We start from the raw sequence: 18,623 nt of genomic DNA on the forward strand, positions 1-18,623 counted from the left end.
GGAGGGAACTTAGAAGATGGGTCAACAGTTGCAGCAAACCACCATGGCACACATACATCTATGTAACAAACCTGCACATTCTGCACATGTATCTGGGTTTTATTTTTTTAGAAGAAATTTAAAAAGAAAAAAGCCTTAGGTATTTTCTAAAGTACTTAGGTATTTTAAAGAAAAAAACATAAAGAGACATAACAGAAAGACAATAGCAAATCTGCATATGGTGTTTTTGAATTATAAAGACCTCACTATACGCAGTTAGAAATCTATATTAATGCTCTACTTCTCCGAATTCTTTATTTTTTCATCAGAATTATGTTGTTAAAAAGCCAGTTTAAGAAATGTTTAGCAGTAATTATATTCAAGGTATATATGTATTAATATAATACAGATCATAAATATATAATGTATATATATTTATAATAGATAATGCTTCTAAGTATTATAGTACATTTATATGTATAATTGTATATGTATAAATATTAAATTTATATTTAAATATTTATATTTTATTATGTATATCAATATTAGACATATAAATATGTAAATATAAATATTAAACATGTTTATAATGTTTATCATAAAATGCTTTCTAAATATTAATATCACTTTATAGTAAATAATTTTCAGTAACTGAGAAAATCAATTTTCTTAAAGTTGGCTACATCTACTCATATTTATTTCTAGGTATCTCGATTTCTTTTAAATAATTGGTGAAATTCAAAATGGTGTCAGAATCAGCAAAGCTCAAGATGAAGTCACAAAAAGGAAAAGATAACTCCACAATGTGTGCTGGCTCACGCCTATAATCCCAGCATTTTGAGAGGCTGAGGTGGGCTGATCACGAGGTCAAGAGATTGAGACCATCATGGCCAACATGGTGAAACCTCGTCTCTACGAAAAATACAAAAATTAGCTGGGCATGGTGGGACGTGCCTGTAGTCCCAGGTACTCAGGAGACTGAGGCAGGAGAATTGCTTGAACCCAGGATGCGGAGGTTGCAGTGAGCTGAGATCATACCACTGTACTCCAGCCTGGTGACAGACCAAGATTCCATCTCAAAAAAAAAAAAAAAAAAAAAAGTCTCTGTGGAAACCAGCTGCAGAAATGTTATTAGAGGAACTAGGCATAATTCCTTGAGTTGGAGCCCATAATTCTTTATCCTTTGACCAAGGATTGAAACTCATTTTGCCAGACCTCTGAAATCTCTATCCAATTTCTGGTATGGAACTATATGGACATGGAAAGCTGCAACCCAAAAATGAGCACAAATCCCTGGCCAGCTAAGCTACCGTTTCTAGAACTATCTGACAAATATTAGATACGATTTGGTCTTTAACGCAGATTAGCCCTATTAAAATATTTTTCAAGTCAGTCTTTTCTATCTCTTCTAAAATGATCCTAGTTGAGATCTCTATTAGCTTCCTCCTATGACAGTTAAGATGTCGCTCTGGTATTTTAATTATGGGCTCAGATTTTCTTCTCAGTGTCTATTACCGGATTCTCATTTTCTGATTCCCCTCAATAATCAATGCTCTCAGGGTATGATTTTGTGCCATTAACAATCATCTCCAGGCTGAGTACTCTGAAATCCATCTCCATCTCAGGATTTCCCCCTACTTCCAAATGGTATATCCAACTCGCTATGGAGCACCTCTCCCTGAATGTCCCCAAAACACCTCAATCTCAAAAATACAAAGTGGAATTCTTATTTTTTTCTTCCAATCACATTCTTTGTCCTTTATTTCCTTGTCTTGGTAAATTTTCCTGCAATCTGGTCAATCAAGCAAGCTTGCAATCTACACATGATTCTATTTCTTCGTGGTATGCTGACATCCAATCAGCCAACAATTTCTATAAATTAAACATCACCCCATAAACATCACCCTGTAAACATCACCTCGATTCATTTTTCTTCAACCTCCTTGATATTTCTTAAATTCAGGCCTTCATCTTTTCTAACCTAGACTATTTTAACAGTTCCTCAATTGCTTCTATTACTTTATTATCATACCTCTTCATTCTGTCTTGCTCAAAGCTGTGAGGTTTTATAAGTGCAAAGTGTATCATGTTCCTTTCCTCTTTTTCCCTTCTTTTATTTTGCTTAAAAATCTTGAATTGTTCCCCACAGCCACAGAACTCTAACAGAGGCACATAAACACTTACGAAATGTAACAGAGTTGAGGAGTAAATGAAGTCACAGAAATTAATACCCCATATTCCTAGAGGATTGAAATTGTCTCATTGTAACTGAAATATAGCAACTTTGCTTTAAAACAGACTTTATGAAGTGGAAGGCCAGATTCCAATGAATTTAAGATTTCAGAGGAAGTACACTTTGCAGAAGGCAGATTCAGTTTATAAATCCAAACTTCTCCAATATTAAGAATATTTTGGAGGAATCTAGCACAGTAGTTGGCACATAAAAAAATAAGCTTTAAAAACTACATTGAATGAATGAAGGTCTGCATAGTAAAAGCAGGAAGCCCAGCAGCTTTCATCCACTTAGCACACAATTATTGGCACACCCTTACTTTACAAATATTATTCCACAAGATTGATCACCCAGTTTAAATTTCAATTACCAAAGTTGAACTTAAAATTTCTTTTCACTCAATGTCTCAAGTTACAGACAAGCGATGGGATACTCTTCAACAATAGCCCTGACCCATAGTTACTCAGGTTTTCTCCAAAAAGGTTCAGTAACAGAGCATCATTATTGCATAATCAATCTTGATCCATTATCAGAAGCTTTTTTCTTATATTGAGTTGGAATCTCAGGATAATCTCAGGATATGGCTTAATTTCTTATTTGTTTATTTTGAGAGAGGGTCTCACTCTGTTGCCCAGAGTGGAGTGCAATGGTGCAATCTCAGCTCACTGCAGCCTCAACCTCCCAGGCTCAAGCAGTCCTCCTCAGCCTCCTGAGTAGCTGGGATCACACGTACACATCCCCATACCAGACTATTTTTCGTGTTTTTTGTAGAGATGTGGTTTCACCATGTTGCCCAAGGCTGGTCTTGAACTCCTGGGCTCAAACAACCTACCCACCTCAACCTCCAAGAGTGCTGGGATTACAGGTGTGAGCCATCAAGCCTGGCCAATTCCAACGCCATTATAACCTTTATTAAATGGTTTTGAATTGCCGTTAGAATGAAGTACAAACATCGGATTGTAAAGTCTGACAAGATGACTCCCTGCCTCACTGGCTTCATCTCCAGCAATTTTAGCTCCTCTTTTCTTTCTACCCTAGCTCTTTTCTTTCTCTAGCTCTATTTTCAGTCTCCTATTCTGTAGCTAAACCATACATTCTCTCCTCCTGCTTACACACTTGAACCACTCTCTGCACACTCTCATTACTTTCAACCAAGAAGCCTTCCCTCACAACTGGACTGCCAAATCCCCTGCCAAGAGAACCTTTTTCTAATACCCCAGCAATAAACAGCACAAGAGATCAAATATCTAACAGTTTAACCAAAGAAAGACAAAATGACAAAATCAACTGTTAAAATTAGGACAACTTTGAATATGGTATTTTGATTAAGAAATTGGTTTTAGGTTTTTTTTAAAAAAAAAAAACAACTATTTAAAGTTAAAGCTGAAATGTTCTCTGAGGTTGTCTTGTCCATCTTCTGAGTAAAGAAAAATGTTGTCAAATACGTAAGTGAAAAGTATATGTTGAACGATTCAAAACTATTGATATTAGTATTTTACATCTTAGGATTTATTTTTCCAAACTTATCATTTGTCAAAACCAAGGAGGAAAAACGGGATTAAAAAGAAATCAGTCCAGACATGGGGGCTCATACCTATAATCCCAGCACTTTGAGAGGCTGAGTCGGACAGATCATTGAGGTAAGGAATGCAAGACCAGCCTGGCCAACATGGTAAAACCCCGTCTCTACTAAAAATACAAAAATTAGCCAGGCATGGTGGCAAGTGTCTGTAATCCCAGCTACTTGGGAGGCGGAAGCAGGAGAATCACCTGAAGCCAAGAGGTAGAGGTAGCAGTGAGCCGAGATCATGCCACCACACTCTAGCCTGGGCAAAGAATGAGACTCTGTCTCGAAAATAAATTTTAATAAATGTTTAAGAAAAGAAGTCAGACTATCCCACCTAACATTTTAACTATGCTGACAAATCAAATCAGGCAAAAGTCAAGGCAATATACAGATAAAATGCTGTCAATGGGTGTGGTGTCATGATATATATATATTGTTTTTCATTCACAGTTCCTGGCTCCCAACTCCCATAGTCCTTGTGATAATACTGGGGCACTTTAGGCCTCGGGAAACCTTTCCAACCTCTTGTCCTCCTTTTACCTGTCCAAGCAGGACTCTAATCTGGTTGTGGATCAAAACACTCATTACAGAGAGAGTCTTCCCCCATGCCCTTAAAGGAAGGAATGCTACACAGAGAAGCCAAGTAAAGTCTGAACAGACAGGCCTTTCTGGGTTTAGATCATATGCTTTGTCCAATCACATTTCTACACAGTTGGTTATCAATTATGCCTATGTAATGAAGCCTTCATTAAAACCCAAAAACGGTTAAGAGAGCATCCTTCTGGATAGTCAAACATGTAAAGGTTCTTAGAGGGTGGCCCGCCAAGGGAAGGCATGTAAGTCCCCATACCTTGCCCTATGTGTCTCTTCATCTGCATCCTTTCTATTATCCTTTATAATAAACTGGTAAACGTAAGTAAGTGTTTCCTTGAGTTCTGTGAGCTATTTCAGCAAATTAATCAAATCCAAAGAGGGGATCATGAGAACCCCAGCTTGAAGTCAGTCGGTCAGAAGTTTCAGCAGCCCAGACTTCCAACAAGTGTTGGAGGGAATTGAGGGGCAGTCGTGCATAATAAGCTCTCAACCTGTGGGATCTGACATTATCTCCAGATAGATAATGTCAGAATCAAATCTGAGGACACTCATTTGTTTTCCACTGTTTACTGATAGAGAAAAAAACCTCCACATATTTGGTCACAGAAGTCTTCTGTGTTGGCGGTTGTTGTATGAGAGCAGAGGAAAAACAGTTTGAGAGCTTTTCCTTAAACAATGGATTAATTTTTATGATTTATCTAACTGAAGATGATAAAATGAACAAACATCTTATCACATAGGAGATACAAGTAGCTATTCATAAGAGTAGAAAATAAGTAGCTCATTGTGCCATTAGAGGGACAAAAAAGAAGGAATCAAGCATCTGCCAGGAATCTAGGAATTCACATAATTCAAAGGTGTTACATTCTCACTTGTAACGAGAATTACCAAAGCTGGCCTAATTGTCCAGTTCTTATTCAACAGCCACTTTTTCAGCTAGTATGGTGGTTGAGATGCATCATTGCCTATCTTACCAGTTGTCCTGGTTCCACTGTTCACTGGCTGTGGAGACTTAGACAAGTTTCTTTATCATTTGCAGACTGTAAAATACATTTAGCATGATTCTTAGGACACAGCACTCTGTAAATGCTATTCTTGTCATCTTTACTCTCTTGTTCAAAAGAATCCTTTTTGGTGTGAACTCATAGGTATAAGAAAATAGATTAAGGAAAGGGTGCAGATGCTATGAGGATCTTAATAGAGAGACAAATCAAGGAGGGGTGCTATTTTTACTTTATCTGATTATTTCATCATAAGTGGGAGTTGGAAATTGAATTATCTAGATATACATCCTCTCCCTCGTTTTATATCTGCTGTGAGCCAAGTTATATTTTTTACTATAGTTTCCAAATCCTTCCATAAGCAGAGTTCCTTATGATAATTTCCATACCAAGCAGCATTTATTCCCATTCAAAAACCCACAAGAATGTGGCTTCCTTATAAAATAGGAAAAGGTCACCAGAAAGCACTCCTATTCTGTAAGGGCAAAGGGAGGTCCCAGGACAATCTCTAAACAATAATTTCTAAAAGAACAGTAATCCTCTGAGAATTGCAGCACTTTGTATTCTCTGGTCTCTCTTGCTTAGCTTCCCAAGTGTGGTGACTTCCTTAGTTGCCAGGAATGAAGGTCATGATCTCATAAAGAAAGCATCTCAAGCATGTTTATTGCATTCTTATGCAAAAAAACTAATATGCACAAGTCAATCACAGTAAGGTAAGGAGATCTTGTTACTTCAAATGTGGCCATCAATAACTGCTTCTGTAATGTCTTTACCACTTTACTTAGGTATTCCTGTTATTGGCTATGTTTCCTTCCAATCCAATCTCCATGCTTTTAACATCCTCACTGATACCAATTCAAATACATTAGCCTTTCTCAGTCTTGCCCAATTACCCGGTTGCCACACAGCTTTACCACAGGTTTTCAGCATCTGTAACATTCCCACCAACAGTTTCACCAACTGCTCTTCAAATGCACCATCTACACAACCTATAGCTTTTTATTTCTCACATTCCCTCGTTCCCAACAAACTTGCCCATTCTTTGCCTATTCTTTCAGCAGATTAGGTTAGTCCTGGTTCTGTTTGCCTCCACCTCCAGCTTAAACTACTTGGTTAACTACTTCAGCTGAAGCAAGCAATAATACTCTAAAATATATTTGATCCCTGCTCTTGGCAATCCTCAGATTTGGGTTATTCCTACCATCTTCAGAGCAAAAAGACAAAGAAGTATATATCTCCCTACTTAGAGCACATTACAAACACTAATAAGCACATTACTAAATCATTGTAAAGGCTAGGTCAGGTCAAGAACCTGGTGGAGGAAAAAGATTAAATTGCTAATGGTTCCAGTGAACTAGAGTTTTATAAAACTAGTGCTGAAAAAAAAAATGATTCATGGTACTGTTAAAGAACAGGAAGGTGAACTTTATTCAGGACCATCACAATAGGTGTAGGGGCCACTGCAATGGGGTTTTGCATTAAGTAAGAAAAATTAGGCTCAACTTCAAATACTACAAGAAAAAGTAGGAATTTGTAGCCAAATCGCAGGATGTAAGACAGTGGGAAAAAAAATTACTGGTCAGGATTCTTGCTAAATCAAGGTTAGGGTGATCAGACATCATGTGGGAAATGGTGGAGGGTGAGGACCTTGGTTAGATATAGAGTGATCAAATATTCAGGATGGCCAAACTTACTTAGCAGGATTCTTGCTAAATTTGGCAATGCAGATTAGAACACAGAAGCCCAAAAGTCAAGGCCTGGTTGAGAAGAGGACACACAAGAGCCTGAGCAGGATTTAGTCAAAGAGAAAATCTTTGTCACTGGCTCTTAATTAAAAGTTTACTATATGTCTATTTTTTTTATACCTCTGTTAGTGGAACTATAGTTTACCATTTAATTTTACTTTTATCAGCTTTATCTTTTATATTTAAATAGTTATAAATTAGTCTTAACATCACACTATAAGTTTTAAATTACTCAGACAGAAACTGAAATTGCTTTAATGTTTCTTTATGTACATTTAATATTTCCAATAAACTAAAGATACCACGCAACCAATAAACAGAGGTATAATTTTGTGAACTGACTAGACTATCAATTTATATTTCAAAATTTTTTAAATTTAGTTCTCTATTGTCTGAACATGTTAGATTATTCCCAATTTTGCTAGCCTCTACCATCTGCTTATTCAGTTTAAAATAAATATAGTTAATAAGATTGATATATCTACTATATAAAAAACTTAATACATGGTGATTTGAATAATATGTTTTTATAGACTAATAGCACTGACCATATCTAAAATTTACAAAACCCAAGTAGTCTATAAAATTTCCTCAATAATCTAAATTACTACTTCTAAAACTTTTATTTATGAAATTAAGATACCATTTAATAATGGCTATAATTAGGATACTATTTTAAGTAGCCAAATATTCTATTCAAGTTGGTTTGAAAAAGAAAGAAATTCATTATTTCACACAGAAATATAATAGGGAGTCAAGAACCCAATGATTCCTTCAAGTACCCAAGTTATTTACATTTTTTCTGCCATCTTTAAAGCATTTGTTTTGTCCTCAAGCAGAATCTCCTTGTGACAAAAAAATGATCCCTGTAGCAATTTGAAGCATCTATTCCAGACAGGACAAATATCGAAAGCCAACATATGCTTTCTCATCCAAAGTTCCCTTGCTAAGTGGAAAGAAATCATTTCTACCCATGTTCCCCTAGTCCTCCCATTTCACCTGACATGTGGTAGATGACTATAACTGGGACAAGGGACAATCATTGCCAAGGGACATAGATACACCAAGATTTTTAGCTGAAACTAATCTAAAATTCCCTTGAATTAGGAGTTAGATCAACTTCCCCTAAGTTATGTGGAAAAGAGTGGACATTTGAATGATACCAGAGAAAAGAAGAAGAAGAAACAGATTTTAGTGGACAATCAACAATGTATGCCACAGTACGAGGAAGGTGATATAGCTCTGAAAAGTGAAAACATGGTTCTTACAAATGGAAATGCAAGAAATGGAAAGAAGAGTTAAGGTCAGGTAAAGAATCGCACCTGGTTTAAGCCAATGTCATTAAGCCTCATTAAAAGAAAACCTGGAGCCAGGTGCAGTGCTCATACCTGTTATCCTAGTACATTGGGAGGTCCAAGCCAGAGGGCTGTTTAAGCCCAGGAGTTCTAGACCAGCCTGGGTGACACAGTGAGAACCTGTCTCTACAAGGAATTGTAAAAATTTAAAAATTAGCCATTCATGTTGGCACACACCTATAGTTCCAGCTACTTGGGAAGCTGAAGTGGGAGGATCACTTGAGCCCAGGAGTTTGAGGCTGCAGTGGGCTATGATTGCACCAGTGCACTCCGGGCTGGGTGACAGAGTGAGACCCAGTCTCTAAAATAAATAAACAAACAAACAAACAAATACACGCAGGAACGTGAAGGCTCAACAGGAGAGGGAAGCAAATTAAGTGTCAGTGGTGCTTGAAGCTTGTCATTACAGAAGACACAAAGTAGAGCCAAAAGCCAGCAAGAGACTGAAACAGAGTTATTTCTTTCTTTTATTTTATTTTTTTTTTTTTTTTAAGAGACAGGGTTTCACTATGTTGGTCAAGCTGGTCTCAAACTCCTGACCTCAGGTGATCCACCCACCTCGGCCACCACAAGTGCTGGGATTGCAGGCTTGAGCCACTGTGCCTGACCACGAAAGACAGTTATTTCTTATTGTGATCTTGAAGGTATTGTCAATTTTCAAATACAAAACCTTAGACCCATCCCTGGAACTTCAAAGTGGTCCAGACCCACTAAATTGATTTATAAATGTGAAGTTCTATATATTTATTATTTAAAATTAACAAGTGTAAACAGGCTGTTCTTGTCATATATTTCAAAAATAAAGTTGAATTATTAGTTTCAAATAAATCAAACATCAATAAGAAACTAATTTTAAAATAAATATATCTCACAGAATGGTCAAGCCAAGCAAAAAGAAGAAAGGGAATATAGGGAATATGTTATATATGTTTTAATTATAGGTCTCCTTCATGAGATAGTAATTTGTTATACTTGTGTATATTCTAATTAGTTTTCCAAACTTCTAAGCACACATTTGAATTTTTTATCAAAAATGGTCAGTAAGTAATCCATATCATATAACCAAATATATAATCTTAAGTCAATGATGCATAGAAACCTATCAAGTTTTTGTATGTACAGGAAAAAATGTTTTTTAATATTATTCATAAAAATTGTTAATACTGGCACAGTTACTTATTATCAAATAGGAGATAACTATGTAACATATCTGTTCTTTATATATGAAAAATAAACAAATACTATAAGACTAGATGCCCAGTCAAATCATAGCTCCTCCCAATATAGTTAACGCTGTGAAAAAAATAAACTATATTTTTAATTTGCATATTCTGAAATTAAATATCAATATGAAATTGAGATACAGCCTACTCTTTTTAATTGCAATTACATGCTAATCAGGTCTGGAGAGATGGGCGCTTTGCAAGATAAGCTAGCTAAAATTCTTCAGCTAAAACTAATAATCCAGCTAAAACTCCTATATGTAATTACTGATGATTATTTCATGAACATGGAGACATAAAGAAAGAACATCTCCATAGTTGTAAATTCCACAAGTAGTTCTCCTAACCCATTTTCATGGCTTCATGCCTTCTTGCCTTTCCCACCTGCTCTGACTGGAACTGTCCCTCTTCAATGCCTGCCCAACTCATCCTCATTCTCTGTGACTTGGTCTAAGAATCACCTCTACACATTCTTTCCATACACTGCTTCCTCTCACACTGGTGAATACCGCTCTTCCCTACTCCTCCTTCCTCAACATCCTCTCCACTGTACCTCAGAATTATATAGAAATACCAAGCTCTATTCAAGTTAACCAGAGTAGGTCTCTGTCACCTACTAATGATACAACTACAAAAAGAACAAGTATTATTTGATAAATATTTATTAAATTCAACTGTATCATATCAGAATCTCTTTATTTGCAGATTCACAATTTAAATATAGTTACATTTCCCAGAATGAGAAGGGGAGAAAGATTTCAAATGTTTATAAGTGGATAGAAAAATCATTGAATAAAGAAGAAATCTCATTGAATAAGGAAGTCCCAAAGAAAGACTCATTACCCCAAGTCTAAAATGTTGTTCTCTAAAACCTCATATCTGTGCTACTCTAGGAAATTTCATTTTTCCAAATTAATCATGAATTTCCTAGTCTACTTAATATAATCAACTAAACCTATGATAACTCAGATTTTTACAAATTTAGTAGTAGTTCTTCCTTTAAAAGGATTAAAGATATTAGCAATATGAGAGCTCTTATCGATTTGCTGTTAAGAAGTTTAAAGGCTTTTCTCCTATATATTCAGTCATGGTGATACATTAAAACAGAAATAATAATTCATAAAACTACAAAGCAGTAGCCATTCTTATTCTAAAACAATGCTATTTTATAAATCCAAAACACAAATAGGCTTTCACCATTTCAGATGGCATTTACATCATTTCAAATAAAATTTGTTTACTCAAATGTGACTTCTTAAAAATTCTCTCAAGCTGTATTCTGAAAGACTACACTCCATAAACATCCTCTAATTATATTTAATTATTCAGCAGAGAGATAAATTGCTTTGAAATTAATTCAGTTATGCAATTGTTCTTTCTAATAAGCCAAACTCTCTCTGTATTTATTTGTACTACCAATAAAGATCAGCATTTATGTTGTTGGACATCTTTATGACTGTAATCACACAGATTATCAAGGAAGTAGAAGGAAAGTCTGATTATCAACCAAAGTCCTTTATTACTATACAGTTCCTCAAAACAGACAAAAATAAAATAAATTACAGAGCATAACATGTACTTTGACCTTTAAAGACATTTTACAAAATATTCTGTTTCTTAAATAAACTCTTATTAGTACTTATAACCCTGTTTTAACTTACCTAGGTTGAAATCTGGATAAATGAACCTATTTGCTATTAAAATTTTACTTAAAACATGTATCTCTTGATGATTATAAACGGCTATGAGAAAAATTGAGAAGCTAAAATCACATGTATTCTCTTATTTCAATTTTTTACCCCAAATATGCAGGTTTACTAACATACCACAAATGTTCTGTTTTTTCTTTTTTTGCTAAAATTATATTTAAAATTGATATTTCATTTAAATACAAAGCAAATGAGAATAATAGTTATCATCTCCTGAAATATTACACTGCTCTAAACAGGCAAATCATTAATGATTCCGTTAGTAGATTATGTATGCTTTTAAATTATTATCTTTATTTCTATAAGAGAGTAGATTGGAAGACTTAGCCCACAGTTTTCAGTTTACTCTCTTATAGAAATAAAGATAATCATCCACGCTTCCCCCAGGAACTTCAAGGATCATAAACTTTGCCTTTGTAGTTCTGGCAAAGTTTAAGATCCTTGATGTTCCTGGAGGACTGGTGGATGAAGTTTCAGGAAATGGATCAACTGTAATATCTAATATTAAGAAAAAGCTATACCAGGAAAACCCTATATTTGTCTAAAATTCTCACTTCACAATATCTTATAAACTGATCAATAGTATCTAACTTCTAAGTAGTGAATTTACTTTCTTACAGTAGTTAACTGCACATGTGCTTGTGTTCTACTTAAGAAGAATAGAAAAGGCTTCCCTGAGTATGTCATCATTAGAGCCAACAACCAAGAATGTAGATGGAAGATCTTGATCTTGCCCACTATTTTTCTCTTCTCTTTTAGAGGTACAAATAAAAGTCTAAAGACACTTTTAGAATTTGGAAAAAGAAAAAAATGGATTTCTAGCAATACTTATCTGGGAAATATTTTTAATTAATTGTTAAAACTTGGCTCAAAAATATCAATTAACTGAAGCTATTTTTCCCTACAGAAAAACTGTAGCATAAATAGAGAAGCATCAAAGAATATATATGTATCATAAATATGCACACATAGAAAGAAAGAAACAGAGAGGGAGAGAAAAAGAGAGAGAACCGGAGAGACAGAGAAAGTAGTCCCTTAAAACATGGAAGTTTCTAAGACCTACTCTGAACTTCATCAGGAGGCATGTGATACAGCTGATGTATAAGTACATTTATATAATGTTAATAGCAAAAAAGAAAAACATGTTATAAAGGCAAGTATTGATATCTAGATGCACTCTCTTAGCTGCATCCTAGAAAATACATACAAGGTTAGTCAAAACTCCTAAAAAGACATATTAATCTTTGTAATTTAGCAAAAAATATACAGAAAAATCACAATTTTTATAGAAGTTAACTCACTTATTCATATTATATGAGCAAATTAGAGCAGCCTTTTCAAAACTGTTCTTAAGTATATAATATTGAATGACAAAACTAATTTCATAACTATACCATTTCAGTGGAAATAGAAAATTGACGCTTGTTGTCCCACACAATATTTAAATCAATTAACTGTCCTCTGATGAAAAATAATCACGCATGGTAAGCATCATTAGAGTGGCTGAAAAGATTTCCTAAGCATAAAACTAACAAAAAACTAGCAAATGGCAGGGCCTGAAAACAGTACAAACATTGTTTTCTAAGTCTTACTCTGTAACAATGACTTGTAGCCATTCTCTTTAAAAATAAAGACCTGATTTCAATTTCATATCTCCAGCGTTTGAAAGTGAAGCGATTTCTCCATTCAAAGTTTATACCATTTTTTCCTCTTTCAATCTGAATATATTTTAGGCTCCTATAGGAAAAAGCTTAAGTTTCCTGATCTCTAAATGCATTAAGGCAAACACTATTAGATCCACCAGCCTCTAAAACATTTAGGAACCAGGGCTCATAGCAGTCATGCAGTTAGCTTCTGTAACTATCTTTGAATTCATTATTATACTGAAATATTTTTTTTAATTCTTTAGAGGTTTTAGAAAACAAATTGGAATACTGTGGATTGAATCACAAACACATCCCTCTGCTAAGTAAAATGTAAATTAACATCACCTACCGTTCATCAATGGCAATAAGGATTTTAAGGATTTCTAATTTAAAATGAAAGGTAAAAATTGATATTTTATATTAAAGTTACCCTAATATATCCTTGAACAGCCACTTGTTCAAGGATACCAATAGTATAAGTTTCATTATAAATTCAACCCATATGTATCCCATATACTTGTGCTTTTTTACAGATTCACCATTAATGATAATATAAAGTCTAAAAATAAAAAGTATGACAGGTATTTTAGCAAAAATTTTATCCCTTAAACAATTTATCTATACTTATTCTCTTTTCTCTAATAAATTGGCCTGTTCACCTGAAAAAGGGGTAAGTTAAACATCCACGACTGTAGCACAATGAACCATAAAAGTAGTTGGTATATGTTACTAATTGACATGTCAAACTAAAAACTAAATATTTCACAATGATTTTACATGAATTAAAAATTAACAGGTTCACAAATTATAGACAGAAATATAGAGGATAAATGATATGTTGGTAAATATTTAAGAAGTAAAATAACATGCACAGAGAAATCACAAAGCTGAGAAGCTCAGTGCTGATTGGAATACAGGACTGATGATGCATAATATGCATGTAACAAACATTGGTTTGATCTATTAATGAATGGCTCCAAAATCTATCCTCCAAATTCTTAAGGAAATTTTTGTGGCCATTGAGAAAAAAAAGTCTGTATGTATGCCATAAATATATTTCAGCCTCTCAAGTATTATTTCTGAGAAGGGAGCCAATTTCTGTGAATATACTTGGCAACTTCTCATAAAGGTAAAATTAAGCTGGACTTTAAAAATAGCTGGTCTTGTGTATAAATATAAACTGAAATAAAAATACAGGGATTTGCTAATTGTTCTCTTCCGTTTGAGAAAATGACTCAGCCTTAACCATAACAAAATCTCCCCAATATCCTCAAAAATTAAAATTTATGATTAAAGCTATGATTAGAATGTAAAAGTATTTTTTATAAGTTAGATCCAGCTATGTCATTATTACATGAGTATTCAACATAGAAGTATTCCTATTTTATTCCCATAAACTCAACTGAGTCAGATGAGTCAGAAACCCTATAACCTTTATGTCGAAAAGCCTATTAACATTATTTCTTCTCTTTAATTCTCACAATAATACTGTAATTATGTAAAGGAAAGTTTCTTTACTTCGCAAGTGGAAAAACTGAAATCATAGGGAAAACACTTGGCTAAGGGTGATTCACAAAGTCAGTCTCAGAGAGCAGGCTGATATTCACAATCTCAAACTCATAAATAGAGAGGAAACATAAACCACGTTAGTACTTTTTTTTAACCACTTATCCGCTAAGCCCACAATAGTAAATCTACAGCAAACCTCTTAGAAAAAAAAAAAAAAGAGAGAGAGAGAGATGAAACATAAACAACTTCAATACATAAAGAAGAGTCTGAATTGCAGTTAAGGCTTTGAGTTCCCTGCTGGTCTGGAATTAGGAAGCAGTAAAGTCTTAAATACTGGGCAAATGTGTGAACTACTAAGATCATCTCACTTTCTACTTGAAATGAAAGACCAAGATCTGTTTATCAGGATCACTTTTGACAAGCACAAAGAAGTCACGGTGGATACGTTTTCTACTTTAATTCCATGACCCAAATCAGCGCTATTTGAGAATACCTAATTGAATTATTCAATTTAGGTAGAAACCATCTGCTCAAACCCCGAAGTCTTCAATTCCTGCTGCTATGAAAACAAAGGAAGGCCAAAGTCAAGGAATTGAAGTTGCAGCAAACCTCCTAATAGCAACAAAGTGTGGGCATTTGGAAAGTATGATCAGCACAATCAGCATCAGGCCCCCAAGTATTCCACTGCAACACTGACAAGAAAAGTTCAGACTTTGCTCCTGGAGCTCTTTGTGTAATCTCCTCGGTCATATCCAACTGCACTCTATGCTTAGTTTATTTTTTTTTTTCCAAGAAGACTGATCTTAGCCACCTAAAAATTCTCATTGCAAAAGAAACCTCTTGTTTAAACCCAAGTACAACCGACAGCCCCTTTCCAATTATCCCCTGCAACTTCCCCAGTCTCTTTCAAGCCTGGCTACTGAGCTCAGTCTAGTTTGGCTGCCGGCCAGGTTCCTCTCTTTTTTTTCCTTGTCAGTCGTAAAAACTTGGAAAACACTCCTGGACAGCTCAAGGAGACCTTTAATTATGCAGTGGGGCAGTACCGTAGCCTGTCGGCTGTTTTCAGCAAGGCTTGTAGTCACCAGAGACTGCACTCTCCCAATTGGTGTGTTTTCTAGCAAGGCTACTTGTTCACATTGGGGAAAGGGGAAAGACTGGCAGAGAAAGGAAGCAATTTGCAAATCTGAAGAATTTCCAATTCCTCTCAAAGTTTTCTAATTCCTCACATTCACTCTGTCTAATAATCTCCTTTACTTTAGCACCTAATCACCCATTTCGTAATACAGACACAAAATCACCAGTACTGTGGTCTCCTGCTAGTCCTGGATATTAACAAGCAGAGTCATGACGTTTACATTCTCCATAACTTTTCTCAAATGTTGGTGTAACGTATTTTAAAAGCAGGCACAAAATAAATATATTAAATCCTTCCTAATTTATTGCATTATGCTTTGTCAAAGTTGCAGATTGAAATAGTGCATGTAAAATGTGTGATTGCAAATGAGAGTAAGGTGAGCTCAGCTGGGAAAAACTAGGAGGACCTAGGGAGGGGTACCTTGACTGCCAGCTCTCGCTCACTTGGAGTTTGCCCAGCGTACCAAGTGGACCCGCCAAGTCCAACACTAGCTAAGTCTTCCTTACTCTACCTTGGCACGCTAGTTCCAGCTGCAGCGTCCAGCTTCCTGTTCAAGTCCCATTCAACATCGTAAACACATTCCAAGAAAACCAGCCTGCCCAGAGTTCCCTCCCGCACACGGGGAAGTCAGCGCGGCAGCCGGGGGAGCCGCAGAATAGAGAACTGACAGCTCTGGATTCTGGTCCGTGTAGTGAGTGAGGCCACGGAAAAGGTGAACCCGGCCAAGCGTATTCAGCAGCAGGAGCGAGAACCCAAGAGCTCATCACCCCCGCCGCGCCTTGCGCCCTCCAGAAGCAGCTACTTGACCCGCGCAGCAAAAGGGTAACCATGTGGACGCCGCCCCTTCCTTTGGGCCCTCCCAGCTCTGAGCTTTAAAGTATCCGCGGCCGGGCCTCCGAGCTTCGCGCCTCCCCGCCCCCATGCCCACATTCTCCCTCAGAGCCAACAAAAGGGAGGCTGCCCTGGAAGTTCGCTCCTGGGTCGCCTCGCTGTGACCCGGCGGTGACTCGCCTGCTCAGCTCAGGCTGATCCACGCGCCCTCGGCCGGACTGATCCACGGTTGCCCCACCGCCTCCCTCAGCTCCTGCCCACCGGCCCCCGCCAGCGGACCAAAGTTACCACAAAAGGCTAAGGAGGCTTCTTGGAGCAGGGAGACCGCTGCGTCCCCGACCTCGCCGGCCTCCCGCGTCATTCCTCAAGCGCTGCCATAGCAGGCGTCAACAGGTCTTAGCCTCCTTTCGTGTCGGACGACTCCCTGCGCCTTTAGCTGTCCTAATTTTTTACAACCTGCCGGGAAGCGGCTACGCGCAGCCCCGCGCCGTCCTTCCCGGGCACTGGGGGCCGGAGCTGTCCACCCCCGCCGCCCCTCTGGGTGTCAGTTTCTAAGCGATTCCACGCTACCTGGAGGGAGTCTGGGCTCGCAGCCAGAGAAGAGCCCAGATAAATCTCCGTACCTCACTGAGAGATGCAGTCGGGTCAGGCTTCGGGCAGGGGCGTGGAGAGCTGCCGGGTCCTCCGAGCCCGGCGATCTCCGCTCCAGCACGGCCGGGGAGCTGTCTCCGTGGCCGAGAGGGAAAGTTTCTCTACGTCAACACGGCGCTGGACTCGGGACCCTCCAGCCTCGGTCCCCTCCCTCTTCGCGCTCTCTCCCCCCTCCCTCCCTCCTCTTCCTAATCCGCTGAATCCAAAACTGGCGCTGGCGGCGGCTGGGACGAGGGGCTCGGGACTCCGGGTCGCTCCCGGCTGGGAACGAGGGGCTCCCCCTCTCGGTGAGAAGGAAACTCTCGCAGACTCCGGCTTGCGCACTTCTGGCGGTCTCCTTGGACACTTCCACACGGGACGCCTGTGTTCAAGCTCGCTGACTTTCCTCCTTTAATCTCTGATGGTCGTTATCTGTGGGCCCACTGGGATATCCCGCGCGTGCACGCGGAACCGGAGGTGGGGAGAGGATGGAATGAGAGAAACCCATCTGCAGAAGGAGGGGCCCTACCTTACCCAGTCCTTAGCCCCGACAGAAGCAAAACCACAGGCCCCTGCCCCCACCCCACTCGCATCGCGTTTCCTTTCCAGCCTTCTCCCTGAGACACTAGACCAGGATCATTTGCGTTTTCTTATCTCTGCGTGTTTCCTAACACAATTTTTAAAACACCTCTAAGGCTTCATAGAGGGGGAGTATGTCAAAAGAAATACACGAATATGAGTAAAACGTGCCTTCTTCACAGCCTTTATCAAGAAAGCAGACACGGTTGCTGCTGCTCTGGCCGCATCTCAGCAGACTGGTTTGTCCTCATTTGTTTTTTAAGTCGGCCGTAATCTCCGGACTTTGTCATGCCTTTAAACAGACACACACTTGAAAATTGCCACAACCCCCAGATCATACTCATTTGCTCCATTCAGATGTTTACCTCGGAATTAAAGACTTCTGTATAGGATTTGAGGGAAAACACCACAGTGCATTCTTGTTGATCTTAGTAAAGCTCTGTGTGGGAAAGGGGGCGAAAAGGAGTATCCTCGTATAAGAAGTTTTTAAAGGATTCGAGGACTTTGACTAAAGTTTTTGGTGCTGCTCAGAATTTAGTTTACTAAATTTTAGTTTGGGTATGAAAATAGATGAGAAAAGGGAAAAGGCATTTTGCAAAGCTAGCAGTTATAATGTATTACAATGGATTCAGGGCTTAGAGTCAGACCGGCCAGATTCCATTCCAAACTCCATCCTTACTCTTTCTGTGCCTATCAATTATAACTGCCAACAGGAATTATATAATCTAGCTCACGGAGTCACAGTCACATTTGCAGGAGTTAAAATAGGGTCATGATAGGCACAGAAAAAGTGTTCAATAGATATTTGGTTCTTATATCCCACCACATTTTACTGTAATTAGGAGAGGATGGTGCTAGAAATTTTCCCCCAAAGACCCTATAACTGA

The 18,623-nt window shown here is 37.7% G+C and overlaps 1 protein-coding gene across 25 annotated transcripts in view; it reads right to left on the reverse strand.

Moving 5' to 3' along the window:
* The window catches only part of GULP1 (GULP PTB domain containing engulfment adaptor 1), a 287,119-nt gene extending 269,467 nt beyond the window's left edge, over positions 1–17,652 (reverse strand). For 11 of the 25 annotated variants that reach the window (XM_032292706.1, XM_032292699.1, XM_032292702.1 and 8 more), the window contains exon 1: positions 17,098–17,179. The gene's annotated coding sequence lies outside the window, so the exon portion shown is untranslated. Of the gene's footprint in view, positions 1–16,207; positions 16,791–16,815; positions 16,885–17,097 lie in introns of those variants that run through there. The other 14 variants (XM_032292701.1, XM_032292690.1, XM_032292682.1 and 11 more) reach the window with 8 other exon arrangements.
* Positions 17,653–18,623: the final 971 nt, after the last annotated feature.

This window comes from Sapajus apella, unplaced genomic scaffold (assembly GCF_009761245.1).
Source record: "Sapajus apella isolate SASKATOON/1434 unplaced genomic scaffold, GSC_monkey_1.0 scaffold28, whole genome shotgun sequence".
NCBI lineage: Eukaryota > Metazoa > Chordata > Mammalia > Primates > Cebidae > Sapajus > Sapajus apella.